This window comes from Puma concolor, chromosome B2 (genome assembly GCF_028749965.1).
Source record: "Puma concolor isolate L17-30 chromosome B2, mPumCon1.1.hap2, whole genome shotgun sequence".
Taxonomy (NCBI): domain Eukaryota; kingdom Metazoa; phylum Chordata; class Mammalia; order Carnivora; family Felidae; genus Puma; species Puma concolor.
The window spans coordinates 125,135,289-125,153,292 of NC_141671.1; the positions used below are offsets into that span (position 1 = coordinate 125,135,289).

The 18,004-nt window shown below is 40.1% G+C and overlaps 1 protein-coding gene across 2 annotated transcripts in view; it reads right to left on the reverse strand.

The window, feature by feature from the left end:
- MAP7 (microtubule associated protein 7) overlaps nucleotides 1–18,004 on the reverse strand; it is a 179,135-nt gene that overhangs the window by 156,711 nt on the left and 4,420 nt on the right. The gene's annotated exons all lie outside the window — the stretch shown is intronic.

An 18,004-nucleotide genomic window follows, 5' to 3' on the forward strand; every position in this document is an offset into this window, starting at 1 on the left:
CCTGCTTTTACATTTTACACTACATCTGTTGTAAGTACTCCATTTTTGCTTCGTATTTCAGGTGTTTCCAGTTCAACTATCAAGGTTATGGAGCAATAATATTGTCCAGCCCACTGCTGGAGCTGTACTAGATGGTTGGCAAATCCATGCTGGAAACAAAACAAAACAAAACACTTCAGAAATCTTTTGCTCAAAGGCTGGGGGATTCAATTAAGAGTTAGATGTGTAGATTGGGGAACTGAAGGAAATTTCAGGTATTAAGTTTACTTAAAATCATGTTCACCTCTTTGATGAGTACCTGGAATAAAAGAGAATGGGGTTGAAGAACTGCATAGGTCTGAGAAACCACCTAAATCAACGTTTTACATGCAAGGAAAACCAAGGCGCAGGAGGTGCAGTTCCTTGCCCAGGTCAAACGTTACCCACCAACAAGTCTGTGGTGAAAACGTGCTTCTCCTTATGACGAAAATTCGGCCTGCATCGTTTAGGATCTTAGATCCCTCTCGCTAGCTTCTTACAGAGATGGCAAGATGTGGAGAAGGAAGGAAAGGGAGGATCCATGCTTCAAACATGCAAGATCTTGTTGTTTAAGAAATAAACAGTAGATACAACCTACTGCCATTAATTCTATTTGGAAATTCTATTTTTGAATTAAAGATGATTTGTTATTTCCTATTTATTTCTTTAATCAAAAGATCAGTGAGCATAGTCCAGTATTATACATATTTATGAAAATCTTTTCAAATCTAGTTTGTTTCTTCTACTTCCAGAGAATCAGGTTAGTACTTACAATAGCAACACACACACACACACACACACACACACACACACACACACACACACACACACACAGCTGAAACTACCTTTTGGCAGAAGAAGTGAAAAGCTATGTCTCAAGCAAACGACAAATTTCATTCAGAAATGTTTCTTACCCAGATACGGCTAACAGCTTCTGATCATCTCCATGGACCTAACAAAAGTATTACTGAAAGTGGTAAAGCTAAGGAAAAAGGGATCTTTTCCTTCATCTATCATCTTAAAAAAAAAAAAAAAAGTTTATTTATTTTGAGAGAGAGTGAGCGTGTGTGCAAGTTGGGGAGGGAAAGAGGGAGAGGGAGACAGAGAATCCCAAGCAGGCCCGATGTGGGGGCTGGAATTCACAAAGTGAGATCACGACCTGAGCTGATGTCTAACCAAACTGAGCCACCCAGAAGCACCCCCCTCCCCAACCTTCCTCTTTCAAGTAAAAAAATGAAAGGATCGCATTTACGAAGTATCTTAGGAAGAAAATGAAACATCTTTCCAAGAGTGACTTTTAAAAAAAGCAAAGTGAAAGCTGAAACTCAAATGACTTCTGCAGAAGATGTATATTCCTTTACTCTCAAGGATGGCCTGGATGGCTTTTTCTCCTCTTTTACAGGAGAAACACAGCAGCAAAGCAAAAGCTTCCTAGCACTTAACTTGTCCAGATAAGATTTCACAAAGGAGCCCTCCCTGAGGTCTGTGGAACAGAGATCACAGAACAGCCCTTCTGGGACACAGAGGACTCTAACTGAGCCCACCTCTACCACACCTAGCTAATCAACAACTCTCTTCTGTTAACAGCAATGGAATATCCCTCAAATGACAGAGTTGGTACTCTTCTGCTCTAGGGTCTCATGGAGAATTTTGATCTGTATCAAAATGTGAAAGTCACCCAAATGGCTGTTTTGAAAGTTATGCCTAAACTATCTACTGGGGAAATGAAAGCCTAATCAAAGGAGGCCATATGTCACCAGCCATCCTACAACCCATGAGGCAGGGTGAGGTCAGGTCAAAGAATCCCAGTATCCAGAACATCTCCAGCTTTGTCAGATAAGTTTTATCTTTGTTAGTCACAACAGCACTGAGAGAGGAGTCATCGCCTGACAGATCAGGAAACTGAGGCTCAGGTTAAAGTCACACAGCTAGTTCGGTCACTGAGCCAGGATTAATTTGTGGGCCATCTGCTCTGAAGCTAAGATGCTTTTGTCCTGCTGCCTTGTAAATCCCGGTTGCAACATCAACTAGCTGTGTCCCAGTCACAGCTGTGACCAGTCACAGGGAAGCAAACAGCCCAAGATCAAATAATCATAATAAAGGATTTTTTTTTCCCTATCCACGAAGTACACATTTAAGACGTAAATACATTTGAGATTAATTTCCTAAATGCTCAAACCCAGGATGTAGGTTTTCAGCTTTATTTCATTTTGGGAACACCGGGGCTTAGTCCCTACAGAGGCATGGGGGCTTTTATACTCAGACCCAAAACAAAGGCAGATGTGGAAAGGGGGATGGCCAGACCTGAAAGCAGAAGGAATCCTACTCTGAATTCCTGAACTCTTCCCCAGCACTAATAGGTGTTTTCAATTTGATGTGGCACATGTGTCCGTGAATGTTACCTGCAGGTACAGAATCTCAATTCAGTCCCCACGGGAACTGGGGTATGCAGACTTGCAAGAGTCAATTAGGTTTTGCAACTATCGTTAAAATAACAAATGATGGATTAATGGAGACTTCGTACAAAGTAGGAAGAAATGAGACATTGCCTAGTGAGAGACGGTAGATTTTACAACTAAGCTGGCTTTACTAGAGAAAAATGTTTGCAGTATAATCATAAAATATATTAGCAGTCATATTGAAAATGATACCACTCGTCCGCTATGAATGAAATAGGCCAACAGGTCCTTGAGCGATTGCTGTCCCCACCAATTCCCACCCCCAGCCCCTATTCCCTTAGTACACAATGAATTCATGTCTGTGTGTCCCTCTACCCTGGCTGCCTGGCGCCTCTGGGCCACCTCTAAACATGAGGTAGGGGAACATGAAACAGAGTCAAACTAACTGATCAGTAGGGGAACTCATCTCATGATTGGGACCTGCTTGTCACAATGTGAGATAGGAGAATAACCACATGTAGGCACATGTGTACACACACACACTTCAGGTTTCTGTTCACATTTATCCTTTGTCAGCTTTTATCGTATGTCCATAAGATTGGAAAATAGCACACAGTCCATGAATGAATCCAAAAATATCCTCTTGCAGAGAGAAATCTGCTTAACCAGTGAGAAGCATACCTAGATTTTTCCTTCTAAAAGCCTACTGAGCTTTACAAAAAGATCACTGAAATGGAAAAGAGCCTGAGTTGTACTAATCCAAGGACTGTAGCTGAAAATAGAAAATTACTACTGCTGGATTGAAGGGCCAGTCACTGGTAAATTACAGTTCTATATACATATAAGCCAGTTACTTTCCAGTGGGACCCACAAGTGCCAAAATGCCTTTTCAGAAACATTTTTACATTAAGAGGAGAGGATTAATTCCTCAAAACTACTGGATTTCAGTAATCTTTTAAATATTTAATGCATACTCCCCCGAAAGGTAAGCTGCAACTTACTTCTAGTAGTTTTAGAAATCCACATTTTAATGCAATATTTAAAAAATAAAAGAAAGAAAACCTTCGCAGAGTTTGAAAATACAAAGACAGCACAGGTTGACTGTGAATTCAAATAACCCCTGGGAATAAAAGGTCCCAGCTGGTTCTCTACCATCCCCATTCTTGAAGTTAGGGGGCTCCCTTACAGTTTCCTAGGACGAGGACACTGCCTCATGGCTTCTTTGGCAATAAAGGCCTAACATTCTGCCATCTTGCAGCATTAGACAATTAGCTGTTGGACAAAGAAATACTGCACAAAGACAAGACTGACCCTTTGAAAGGAAAATAAAAAAGGCAGGTTTGCTTTTATCTTCATTTTACCACCTTTTGTTAACAGGCAGTAAGAGAAACAGTAAATACTACTCTAGTAGTCATGTGCCAAAAACCAAGAAGTACCACGTTCCTGCCGTGCCTTTATAACATTTCTATAAATCTTCACCGTGTGGTGAACACTTTGTGGTGCCAGCAGACTCCCATTTTCGCACGTCTGCTCCACCAGAAATAAATTTTAAACCCTGAGGATTCACTTACCTGAATGTAAGGTGTGGATACCAAGCTTTCTTTAAAACTCTTCCCTAAACATTAGGTATCACTAAGTGGTGAATATTACAAAATGCCACATTGAACTTTAACCCAGTAAACACAGGCTAGAATGCCCTTGGGCCTCCGGTTCATTATTCCCATTGATCATACTTAATGTACATTGCATGAACATCTCAATTCCTTGGCAAAAGTTAATATGTGCACACGTCCTCTCCTCTAACAGTGACACCCTTATGAGGTTACAAATCCAATTTTACAGATTCAAAATGAGGCAAAAGAAATCAACGGCTGGGTTCAACAGAAGAATCAGACAGATAGCCAGGGCTGTGTTTCTGAAAGTTACCTAACCCATCACTGGTCCATGAGCAGTTATGGGTTTACTTTTATTTTTTTGAACCACACCATTAGAAAGAGAAGAAAACGGAGAAACTGTGGTTCCCTGTCTTGCTTTAGGAGTGGTGAACACACACCGAGGGTGCAAGGTGAGGTGTTCTGGGGGATGGCATCAGAGTGGAGGCAGTAGGCAGATCATGTAATGTTGTCCCACCAAGCAGAGGCAAGGGGAGCCATTCAGGGGTGCTGACTGATGCAACGTGTGACCCAGACTGGCCAGTCCGGTGGAGGACAGGTCAGAAGGGAGGAGGAATGAGATATAAGAAAAACCAGTTCCATAAGGACTTTGTCCACATGAAAGAAGGTGTCTCACACGGTGACTTTGGGATAGAAGGCAAAGAGGAAAACGAAAACCCACTCATGTTTGTTTGTTTGTGAAAGAGCGTGGAAGGTTTATTTCAGGGGGATGGGCATGAATACCGAGTTCCTGGAAACGTCCAGAACATGGACAAGTGGACAATGAGAAGGAAAGGTGGTTAGTGTTTATATTAAAGACTTAGATGAGAATGAGGGCTTTATATCTGTAGATAAAGTAGAGAGAAAGCCAGAATTAGTTCCAAAATCATCAAAAGCTCAAAATAATGGGCTATAGCTAAAAAGATTCAGTAGCGATAAATATGAACATCTCCTTTGTTAAGTCCAACCGCCCAGGTACAGAATGAAAACCCCACCCAAGCTTCAGCAGCTGCAAAGAAGGAGGGCCCTTGGACAGCAAGCTCACTACACGTGATCGGTGTGATGAGGCAGTAAAAGTCCTAACAGTATCACAGGTGGTACCAGCAGATGTCCAGCATGCTGAGTAAGGGGAAGAACCTTCTCTATTTTCTGGTCCTCAGACCACATTGTCTGAATTAGATATTTCAGTGAGATCATAAATCAGAACACATTCAGAAGAGAGCAACCTAGGACTATAAGATTCTAGGCCATAACACAGGAGAATCATTGGAAAAAAGGTACAGTTTCTCTGGAGAAAATAAGCCAAGATCTGGAGAAATAAAATAACTGAATTAAAGCTTAACATGTGGAAGGATGTCTAGTGTTAGTGTAGTTCTGGAAGACAGAACTAGGATCGGTGATTGGAAGTCACCAGAATGTAACAAATTGTGCCTTCCATCACTGAAGATAGTCATGCAGGAACACTGACTGGGATGAGGGTGCTGCATTAATAGACTGGGTCCAGGTTGGATTTTTGGGTCTCTAAGAGTCTCTTCTGATCCCACAACTGGCTCTAAGACCTGATGAAAACGGAAACTCGAGTTACATGCTCAGGGGAAAACAAGCTGGCAGAAAGAAAAAGCCTGAGACTCAGACAGCCCTTCCCCCCGCGGTCACAGTCTGCCTGTGCTTACTTAACACTTCACATGGTTTCGGTTTTTTTTTTTTTTTTTTTTGTCAGTGGCTCTACAGTTGTATTGTTTTACTCATTCCACTGATGCCCCCCAGAGGTTTTTGACTTAATGCTAAAACATGTAAAGAATGGAAGCTTCACTCAGTCTTCCGGTTACAACAGGACCACACTAATAATTTCTGCACCTGCAGCCTGCAGACTTCCCTCACTGCCGCCTATCAGCAATTTAATGGAAATCGGGGTGAAAAACTCTAGGGAAGATGGGAATAAAAATGAAGAAGATATACGAGTTTTCCCTCAATGATACAATTCACTGAGGATGGATCACTGTGTGGCTCTGTAACTTGAGAGAGGAGATCTAAAGGTTTGTGAGTGAAGAGCATTATTAAAGAATAATAGGCCAATTCAGTTTATTACTTTATGGGCATTTTAAGGGGAGTGATAGCCCTAAGTCTTTAGGCCAGTGAAGAATTGGACCAATCAAGAGCAAAGTGTTCAACATTCATTTCAGCCCTTACTGAGACTTTCCCCCAATCCCATCTTTTGTGGCTTTGCTACTCTTTCTAATTCTTTCTGCTAAAATGCCCTAAATTAAAACTGACGTCAATTAAGATTTTTTAAGAGGTTTAATATCCTGTTTTTACCTTAAGAGTTAATTTAAAAGTTTCTCTTAAGAAGTAATTTAAATGTTTTACATAATTCTGGGGGGGGGGGGGGAAACTCTGATTTTCTTTCTGAGGGTCCATGTGTCCAGTCAGCGTTTTCCAGAGAAACAGAATCAAAAATACTACTGGACCACTACTGATACTAAATACTACTACTTCTCTGGAGAAAATATAGACATATTTTTTTAAAAAAATACTTATTTTTAAGAAATAATGGCAGCCTGCGATTATAGAGGCTGGCAAGTCCAAAATTTGTAAGGCAGGCCAGCAGGCTGGAAACTCAGGCAGGCTTTCCATGTTATAGCCTTAAGGCAGAAGTCCTTCTCTGGGAAACCTGTTTTTGCCCCAAAGGCCTTCAATGGATTGGATTGGGCCTGCTATATTATCAAGGGTAATCTTAAAGTCAACTGACTGCAAATGTTAATTATATGTACAAACTACGTTCACAGCAATATTCAGACTGGTGTTTGACCCAATAACTGGACACTGTAGCCTAGCTAAATTGACAGATAAAATTGACCATCATGGTCAGTGACCCCACAGAGATTAAGACACTCCATTCCCACGCTGAAATCAACATGCTATAAATCAAAAGTCAAATTTTCACTGAATAGGCTGGACATTATTTACTCAAGTCATTTTCCAGTATTGCAATGCTCTGTTAAGATAATACTCATACAATTGGGGTCAGCAGACCTATGAAATCCTCTTACCTTTCACTAATGATCGCTCTTTGAGAATCCAATACAGGTCAGCTTCAAAGCATTATCAAACAAATCGTTTTTACCATTATAACAACTGGTTGCCTCAACATTAAGTGGTTTGGAAAGTACAGATATGTAGATTAAAAAAAAATCCTTCCTATTGTCATGAAGTAACCTCACTGTCTCAATTAGAAGAAAATATATATAAATATGTGGATGGGGATGGTGTTGATAATACATGTTTCTCATGAGAAGATAAAGTGTATATGAAGGTTTGAGGTACTAAACTTTATTTACACTTACTGGTTAAATAGAACCAACTCTGACAAAAGAGAAAATTATATACAATTCTTCAGCACAGTTCTGAAATCAATCAACAGAAAATCATGGTGGGGAACTTTGAGGTTTGGTCATTTACATTCAGCTAAGGTCCACACTGAAAAGATTAGCATATCCAGTGTAATTGTCAGCAACCAACCAGAACACTGAAAGCCTTCAGCTAAATTATACAGATAAGAGATGAGTATACTTAGGATTAAATGGCAAGCCCAGAAGCTTTCCAAATTTGTAACTCCTAAACAAAAAGATTCCTAATGCATTAGTAATTGCTTTAAAAAAAGATAGGAAGCATTAATTTCCGAGAAATAGATACTACTAGCAATCCAGTACATTTTTTGAGAAATGTCATCCCCTTTTGGTCTTATGTGACCTCGGGCCACTGAGATTTTAGTGGGCACTACACAGAAAGAAAAACATCTCAGACCTCAATTCCAAAACCCCTTTACCTTTCGAATCTCTATTCTAAGCCCTTGCTTAAAACTCCTGTGAATTTTAAATAGACAACTGAGGGAGGACTATAATGACAGAAGGAACCTCTTGGCAAACTTCCTAAAACACCACAAATGGACCATTGTGCCTTTTATCATCAGGCAAAGTGGCCACACTTCCATTGCTAACGGCACTAAAATCAACGATGTATTAAAAAAAAAAAAAAAAAAAAAAAAAAGTTGTTCCAGAGACAAAGTTGTAGAGAAACAGTCACAATCATAATAGAATTCTCTCTACTCTCTCAATTTTTTGGTTGAGATTTTATTACCTGGTTCCTGTTTGCAGACTGGCATGGAGGAAGAGATCAGCCCTGAAACCCTTAATACAAGAAATACCCATGTCCCTTCATAGCCCAGAGCCAGCCTTTATCCAACTCACTAGAAAAAGACCTGGTTCTTGCTGTTTACAAACAAAAGTAGGGAGTTTATAGAACCAAAAGCTGTTTGTTTTAAAAATAATTGCAATACTGCAAGTTGTTCCATGAACAGGTTTCCAAATACGTGCACCTCTAATAGATAACTTATGCACTGTAAAACAAAAAAGGCATCTTTGTGCGTTTCCCAACTGGTCCAGAATGGCTCACCAGTGTCTGGGCTCCCAGTCACCGGATTTAGCAAAATCTTCTTCCATGTGATATTCTGTCCTCATCTCTTCCAAAATCTCCTTGAAGACTTAAACTCTATCGTGAGTATACGTTAGGTACAGCTGGACCACCAAGGCTTGAATCTAAGATGTCAAGGAAGTGTTCTTCCCTGTGAGGTTCACTGGGTCATAAGATTATGAAGGTTTTCTACTCAAAGGCATTTGCCCTCTCATAGGTCTTCCAGACTAAAGATAGCTCCATCCCCCATTTCTCTATTTTAATGCTTTTTTACTGTGGAGCCATTTCTTCTACTTGCATTTTAGTTCCTGATACTCTACCTGCAACTTATGCAATGCCACTTTAAAAGCATATGCGTGTACCTTTTTTCTAAAAAATTTGTTTTAATGTTTTTATTTATTTTTGAGAGACAGAAGTGGGGAAGGGGCAGAGACAGACGGAGACACAGAATCCCAAGAAGGCTCCAGGCTCTGAGCTGTCAGCCCAGAGCGCGACAAGGGGCTTGAACTCAGGAACCGTGAGATCATGACCTGAGCTGAAGTCAGACGCTTAACCAACTGAGTCACCTAGGCACGCCTGGATATACCTTTTTACATACACAACAAGAACATCCTCACAGGGATGATAGGAGGTAGGAAGTCACAGTTGCAAAAGAAAGTTCTGGGTATATTTTAGTGAGGCGTATTTCTTATTTTTAATAATTTTATTTTCACTGGGGCACCTGGGTGGCTCAGTTGGTTAAGTATCTGACTTCGGCTCAGGTCATGATCTCACAGTACGTGGGCTCCAGTCCCACATCGGGCTCTATGCTGACAGCTCAAAGCCTGGAGTCTGCTTCAGACTCTGTGTCTCCCTCTCACTGCCGCTTCCCCACCTGTGAGTGCACTCGTTGTCTTTCTCTCTCCCCCAAAAATAAACATTCAAATTGAGTACTTATAAAAATATTTTTACTGAAAAATTATATAAATGGTATATATTTATATATAAATATTATATATGATACAAAAATTATATATGACATATATATATGATATAAATATATATAATATAAATATTATATATGATGTAAATATTATATATATTTATATATTATATATATATAATTATATATAAATAATATAATATATTATTTATATATTATATATTATATATTTATATATATTTTTATATATTTATAAATATTTATAAATATATATAAATATTATATAAATATAAATATATATGATAAGTGTTATATATGATATAGATATTATATATGAAATGTAAATATTGTATATGATATAAATATTATATATGATATAACTATTATATATGATATACATATTTTTTTTTCAACGTTTTTTTTTATTTATTTATTTTTGGGACAGAGAGAGACAGAGCATGAACGGGGGAGGGGCAGAGAGAGAGGGAGACACAGAATCGGAAACAGACTCCAGGCTCTGAGCCATCAGCCCAGAGCCCGACGCGGGGCTCGAACTCACAGACCGCGAGATCGTGACCTGGCTGAAGTCGGACGCTCAACCAACTGCGCCACCCAGGCGCCCCTATGATATACATATTATACACTTACGTATAATACAAATATTATATACTTATATATAAATATTATATATAATATATAAATATGTATTTATACTATATCTATTATATATATTATATATTACATTTATATTATATATTATGTGCTTATATAAATAAATCTTAATATTTTAAGAGTGGTTTAAAGCATGTTGGTTTAATCAATTACCACAGCGTCTATGTATCATATATAAAATTTAAAGGCATTACTTAGAACATCTAAACCCAGATTCATCTGAGGAAGTGACATTTAAAGATTTATTAAGTTAAATTTTTAAAAATATAAAAATTGAAATTACAAGTTGAACAAGATATTTTCTTAGGGAGAAAGGTCTGTCTCATATACCCTGGTCCCAACATCCTGTATAGGCACTGGAAATAAGCCTCTGCAACTTGAAGTCTTTTCTAAAATTTAATACATAAGAAACTTAATTTAAAAAAAAAAACGGTTTAGGGGAGCTTGGATGGCTCAGTTGGTAAAGTGTCTGAATCTTGATTTCGGCTCAGGTCATGATCTCAGGGTCATGAGCTTGAGCCCTGCATCAGGCTCAGAGCTGAATGTGGAGCCTACTTAAGATTCTTTCTCCCTCTCTCTCTGTCCCGTGTGCATGTTCTCTCTTGCTCTCAAAAACAAAAAAACAAAAAACAAAAAACAAAAACAAAAAAACAAAATAGATTACTGATCCTTTTTCTATTTCAACATGCGTACTTTTTGAATTTTTAAAAAGATGTTACTTAAAGCATAGTTGGCATATAATTTTACATTAGTTTCAGGTATACGACATAGTAATGTGATCTATATACATCATGAAACGCTCACCAGGACAACTGTAGTTACCGTACATACAAGTTCTTATTCACTACATTCCCTATGCTGTACTTTTCATCTCCATGACTTTATTTTGTAACTGGAGGTTCGGGCCTCTTAATCCTCTTAACCCATCTCACCCATCCCCTGCGTAAGTACTTTGTTTGAAGAAACCCAAACTATGTACTTCTCATGAAAGCCTTATGGAAGGCTAGTTGTATATGCTTCCTAGTATTTTCCTTTGTAGAGAAACAGTTAATGAAGTGATAGTGATTTGTTTCAAGTCAAAATAAGTCCGGGAAGTCCATTGTCGTGGAACACGTCCATCTTTATGATTTAAAGGGCAATAATTCTGTGGCAAGTATTTTAGGAAAGAACTTGAAATTTAGAACTATGATGCAGTAATAAGAAACACTTTTGAATACCACAGAAATGAAAAACAGTCAAGAGAGGCTGGCATGGGTTTTAACTCAATCACAACTTAATCTTAGCAAGTCACAGGGTTATGTGAGGCGACCTTCTACTGCAACATTCTTTGTGCAACACTTTGACAGGTGAAAAGCACCATCCAATGTGCCTGGATGATGCTTACTATATCTGATGGCAATGTGATCACACGGCTGCAATTAGGTCTGAATCAGCATTACATTCGGATTCTCTCATTGAGACTTTATAATTGTAAGCAAAAATTTGCTTAAGGGAAAAATTTAGCAAGCCAGGGTAAGTCCATATTTTCCCGGTGATGCAATACCAATCCCTAACAACCATGACCACAATAATTACAACAACACTTCATGCTGTGTCAGGCACTGTTATAAGTACTTTACATGTACCAACTCATTTAATCCTCGTCATAGCCCTATGAAGGCATTACCAGTATCCCGGTTTTAAAAAAGAAGAAATCGAGGAAGAGCATGGCCAAGTGACTTGCTCTAAATCCCTCAAGTAGCCACAGAGCTGAGAATGGAACTCAGACAGCAGGCCTGAGTCCTAGCACAAAGTCATAGTTTAACATTATCACTACACTAGGTAGTCAGCTTTGGGCGCAAGATCAAATGACTTCACACACGCTTAGCTTCAGTATAATCTTGAAGGGGCAAAGGGGAAATCAAAGACACTCTTTTCCTTAGAGATCAGTCTTACTCAGTATCCCCCACTGCCCTTTTCATTGTGGCCCCGGTTTTTATAGCTATGCAGACACCAGTTGCAAGGGGGAGGGGAAAAAAAAGGAAAGAAAGAAAATCAGTTCTGTCGAAGGTAAGCCCTCACTGAAAAAGCTTTAAATCACAACTGATGGCACCATAAAACCTGAAACACACACGTAAATCGTGCTCAGACGTGCCTCTGGAGGTTCTGACAAGTAGAACCAGAGATCATAATTTGATGTGATGTTCGAAACCGTAAGTGTGGGGGTGCCTGGGTGGCTCAGTCGGAAAAGGGTTGAACTTCAGCTCAGGTCATGATCTCGCGGTTCGTGAGTTCAAGCCCCGCATCGGGCTCTGCGCTGACATCTCAGAGCCTGAAGCCTGCTTCTGATTCTGTGCCTCCCACTCTGTCCTTCCCCTGCTCATACTCTCTCTCTCAAAAATAAAATAAAAACATTAAAAAAAAAAAAAGTAAGTATGGGTAACATTGTTAAGAAAAAGTACAACGTGAAAAGAGCAGAGGTTACCAGACCCAGCCTTATGTCAAGTAACAACTGATGAGGAGAATGAAGAGAGGTGAAGTAAAGAAAGATTAACCCAAAAGGTATTAGCATAGGTTGTGCCACAGGATGCAAGGCAAGAACATCAAGGAGAAGGACATTCTTGTGTTAAGTATTTACAGGCAGACAGAAGAAACGAGTGGTTTCCAGAGCCAAGGAGATGATGATCAGATTTTCACGAGGAAAATCTCTGGGAAAAGTATGTAATTTGCTACAAAAAACTTTATCTACCTGAAGTTGACCTTCTTGTTTTGAGGGAAAGGAGGAAGAAGGTGGCAGAGGTGGGGGGGGGGGGGAGGGAAAGAAAGAAGTTCATTACCTAACTTTCCATCTAACTGCACACATTCATACATAAAAGTGCATCAATACATACATGAGTGTGCACATTATTTTACTATTCAAGCGTACTCCTACTCATATTCACATCTACATTTCCTTCACAAAATTCCCAGAGCAAAATAAGAGATAAACAAAATAAATTCACTGGCTTGAGGGTAACAGCTGTTATGATTTCCAGGTGGTTTCCATACGCAAGGTACACTTGACACTTCCAAATGAAATCTACTATCGTCAAATCTAAGAGCTTTAAGTAGGAAATAGATCGAAAGTAGTCCTCAGCCTTGAATGCACATTGGAATCACTGGGGGAGTTTTAGAAGGTACTGCCACCTGGCTCCCACCCCTAGAGGTTCTTGGATAATTGTCTAAGGTGTAGCAGGGGCAGAGTGAGATTTAAGAGGTCCCTGGGTGATTTTAACTCACTGTCAAGATTGAGAACCAATGATGCTGCAGCACAGGAGCTCAATCATTTCAGTAATATAATCTTAGGCCCCAAGAATGGCCTATACTTAAATGAACTGACCAGCACTGCGGATAAGGGGGCCATCATACTAATTTAGAGCATCAACCCTGAATAGGAAAACAATCCAGCTGGAATGCAGGAGGCAGGGAACTAGGTCCTGTTTGGTGTGTTAGGTCAGGGCTTCTGAGAACCAAAAGCCTGGATTAAAACCTTGACAGGCTGCCACGAGTTTTTGTTACAGCCTGTTATTATGCAAGTTACTGCCACCCAAGCAGGCCTTGTGTTGGAAAGTGGGGACACTGAAAGAAGAGGGTCTTTTCTGGAGTTTCACCTTGGAATTTAAACCTATTCTAGAATATAGCTATTTCCTACTGTCACCATAGTATCAGGGATACAAGGTTTATATGTGGAAGGTTATCCCATAGTAAAGGATGGGTCCTTTTACCAGAAAGCCAACTCGAAAAAAGCTTACGTAGCATTAAGAAAAAAAAAAAAAAAAAGTCACAGAAGAAATTTTCAGATACCAAATCTCAATACTCTACAATTTAAATATACCTAATTTTACTAACAATGCATGCAAAGTCCAGCTCAGATATACCAAATACATCTCTCAGCTTCCTTTCCGCTCAGTTTTGCATTCCTACGTCCATCTGCGATGTTTGGTCTGGTGTGTCAGTTCTCCTTGGCATTCCCCACAATTCTTTCACAACTATTTCTGTAGGAGATTCAAGGACAAGGAACTGCCAGATGCAGTGAGTTCTTGCCGTCAAAAATATATTAGTCTTCAAATCAAAATTGAAAGTCGCACCCAAGAAAATCTTATAGATTCTTTCTTAACTGGCTATTTCTCCAAGATACTAGGAAGACCAGTATTTAATGAACAGAGAAAAACCACCTGACGCCATTTAAATTTGTAAACTATAATTCAGAGCATTGCGAAAACAGATATTAAAGAGGCAAAAGGCCAACAAGCAGGGATGGATCTCGAGAGTATTATGAGCAAGCTAAGCAAAATAAGTCAGAGAAAGACAAAGGTCATAGCATCTCACTCATATGCGGAATTTAAGGAACAAATGAACAAAGAAAAACAAGAAAAGACAAGCCAAAAAACAGACTTAACTATAGACAACTGGTAGTTGTGGGGGGGGGGGGTGATGGGAGTGGGGAGATGGGTGAAATAGGTGATGGGGATTAAAAAAGTACACTTATCTTGATGAGCACTGAGTAATGGACAGAACTACAGAATACTGTACACCCGAAACTAATATAACTGGATACTAATCCAGTATCTTAACTATACTGGATTAAAAAAAAAAAAGGCAAAAGACACTGAGCTGCTAAACAGCTAGACAAACTCTAGAGCTGGATTTTCTATAAAGAATAAGCATAATAGCATACGTGTTTAGCATATAGAACCTTAGATCATGCTCAGTGATTAACTGTCCAATGACAGAGGGGCGCCTGGGTGGTTCAGTTGGTCGGGCGTCCGACTTCAGCTCAGGTCATGATCTCACAGCTCATGAGTTCAAGCCTCGCATCAGGCTCTATGCTGATAGCTCAGAGCCTGGAGCCTGCTTCGGATTCTGTGTCTCTCTCCCTCCCTCTGCTCCTCCCCTATTCATGCTCTGTCTTTCTCTGTCTCTCAAAAATGAATAAACGTTAAAAAAAAAATTAAAAAAAAAACATCCAATGACAGATTATCAAGATCTTTACAAAACACTGTAAGTACATTTCGGTAACTGAGAGCTGATGTGTAAGTAGTCAATTTGACAATATAAATTCTGCCAACAAGGAATAACCAAGACCATAAAACGAGATATAAGACCAATATTCCCAGCTTTGTAACTGAAACAGCATTCCTTCCAAATTTCGGAAAGCCATTTCTCAAAGGATTGGAAGAGGGACACGAAGGGGGACAGAGAACTTGGACTGGCATGGGACCTGATGTGTAATGGCACCGCTGTTGATAATCAACTCCAGAATGCAGACTCCACAGAAAATCGTTACCATGGAAGAATAAAGAAGACAGTAATATTAAAGCCAAATAAAAACTCCGCATTACACGTGGGCTCTGGGAGCAACACTATCTCCACAGAGGTTCTAATTCCAGCGAGCATCATTTAGCATCCAGAAGGGCACTATTTCACTTTAAGGCAATTATACTGCTTTACTCAAAGAACTTGGTGCAAAGGCTGAAAATTAAAAACAAAACTTAATATCAAGTGCCGGTAAGGATGCTGAGCAGTTCCAACTGAGACATTGCCTGTAGGAAGGCAAAACCACAGGGCCACTCTGGAAAACGGTTTGGCAGGTTCTTATAAACATATACTCTCATATGGGCCGACAAACCCACTCTGAGGTCTCTCCCTCAGATAAGTCAGAAAATCCTGGGTGTAAACATTTACAGCGGCATAATTTATAATCGCCCAAACCGGGAAATATCTCAGTGCTCCTCAATGGGTGGGTAGATTAACAACCCATGGTACTTCCTTACAACAGCAAGCTACTCATCAATAACAAACTATTGATACATACAACAATCTCAAATGCATTATGCTTAGTGAAAAAATTCAGACTCAAAAGGTTACATGGTGTATGATTCCACTCTTATGACACTCTAGAAAAGGCGAAACTAGACACGTGGTGAACAGATCAGCGGCTGCCAGGGGTTGAGGGTAGGAGGAGAGCCTGACTTGAATGGGCAACATGAGGGAATTCTCTGGGATGAGAGAACTCTTCTAGACCAGGATTACAATGGTGGTTACATGTGTATATATTTGGCAAAACTCAATGAATTGTACACCTGAAATATCAGTAAATTTTCTGTATGCAAAAGTAATTTTTAAGAAGAGAGAAAAAGCCCTCTGCCTTTTCAAGGATTTGTCATTTTTTTCCTTTCACCATCAAATTTGATGGCGAGTCTCCAAAATCAGTTCCATCTGGCCATCTATTAATCACTTAGAATCTGGTTCATCCCCCACTCTTGCACCAACAAGTGAAATTCCTCTCCTAGGGGGTCAGTGACTACCCGGTAACCACAGTGATGGCTTTTCTTTCATTCTTTGACTCCCTGACCTCTTGTCCTTCGCCATTGGCAGGTGTGCTTTGCTCATTTAAAAAAAAATTATGTTTATTTTTGAGAGAGAGCATGAGCAGGGGAGGGGCAGAGAGAGAGGGAGACACAGAATCTGAACCAGGCTCCAGGCTCCGAGCTATCAGCAGAGAGCCCGATGTGGGGCTCGAACTCATGAACTATGAGATCATGACCCGAGCTGAAGTTGGATGCTCAACCGACGGAGCCACCCAGGCGCCCCTGCTTTGCTCATTTATGCCCTTCCTATCTTTTTAGCTTCTCTGCCCATCTTCTTTATTGGCTCTTTCCCCTGCTACACTTTGAATGTCCTCCCACCCCTTTTCAGTTTCTCTTTCCAGGCTCTCCTTATTCTCCCGGCTTCAGTCATTATCCCCTTATGGAATGAATCCCAGAGTTCTGGCCTCTATTTTTGTCCCTCATCTCCATACTGCCTGTGCCCATTAGACATTTCTACCTACATGTCTCTGTGTCTCTTACATGTCTTACAGAAATTGTTCTGTTTCTCCCACCCAAACCAGGTCCTCCTCCTGGATACTTTCATGCCACCCTTAAGCCAATGGGCCACACTCAAACCTGGAGTATAATCTTTTCAACGTTTTTTTTTTTTTTTTTTTTTTTATTTATTTTTGGGACAGAGAGAGACAGAGCATGAACGGGGGAGGGGCAGAGAGAGAGGGAGACACAGAATCGGAAACAGGCTCCAGGCTCCGAGCCATCAGCCCAGAGCCTGATGCGGGGCTCGAACTCACGGACCGCGAGATCGTGACCTGGCTGAAGTCGGACGCTTAACCGACTGCGCCACCCAGGCGCCCCCTGGAGTATAATCTTAAATGCCACCTTTTACCTGCATCCTTACACACATGCCTCAGAATCTTGAATTAATTGTTCCCTTCCCATTTCCAACAGCTTACCTCCATTTCTGTAGGAACCTCTGAGTTGGTCTGTATGTCGCTGAACTCTTTCTTATTAAATTCATCCTCTAGTCTACATGCCTACTTCGAGATGGGAAACAGCTGGGTAGACATCCAGATTTCGCTGATCTTCAAAGGTCTGGCTGATCTGTCTGGCTCCATGGACGTTCCCCATATGCTCTCACCACCCCATTACCATTCTCAAAGCACAGAAAGTCAACTGACGAGAATGACTTTCAATGACGGACGGACTATGCATTCGTTAAAGGCACATCTGAGCTCTTCTGTTGGACCCTGCAATCAAGCTTGCAAATTCATGAGTACAGAATTACTAATTAAGCATGTTTTAATCAAGATCTGTTATTCTCAAGAATCATCAACGGTTCACCACTGTCCACAGAATAACATACCAGCCTCTTAGCTTGACCTTTAACCACTCCACAATCTGGCCTCCATGGATCATCATTCCTAACTGATCTAGGATTCTTTCATCTTGAGGCTCACACGAGTCAGTATGACCAAAATTTTGCTCTTTTCCATATTTGTAGCTTTTCCTCTCTTCCTTCCC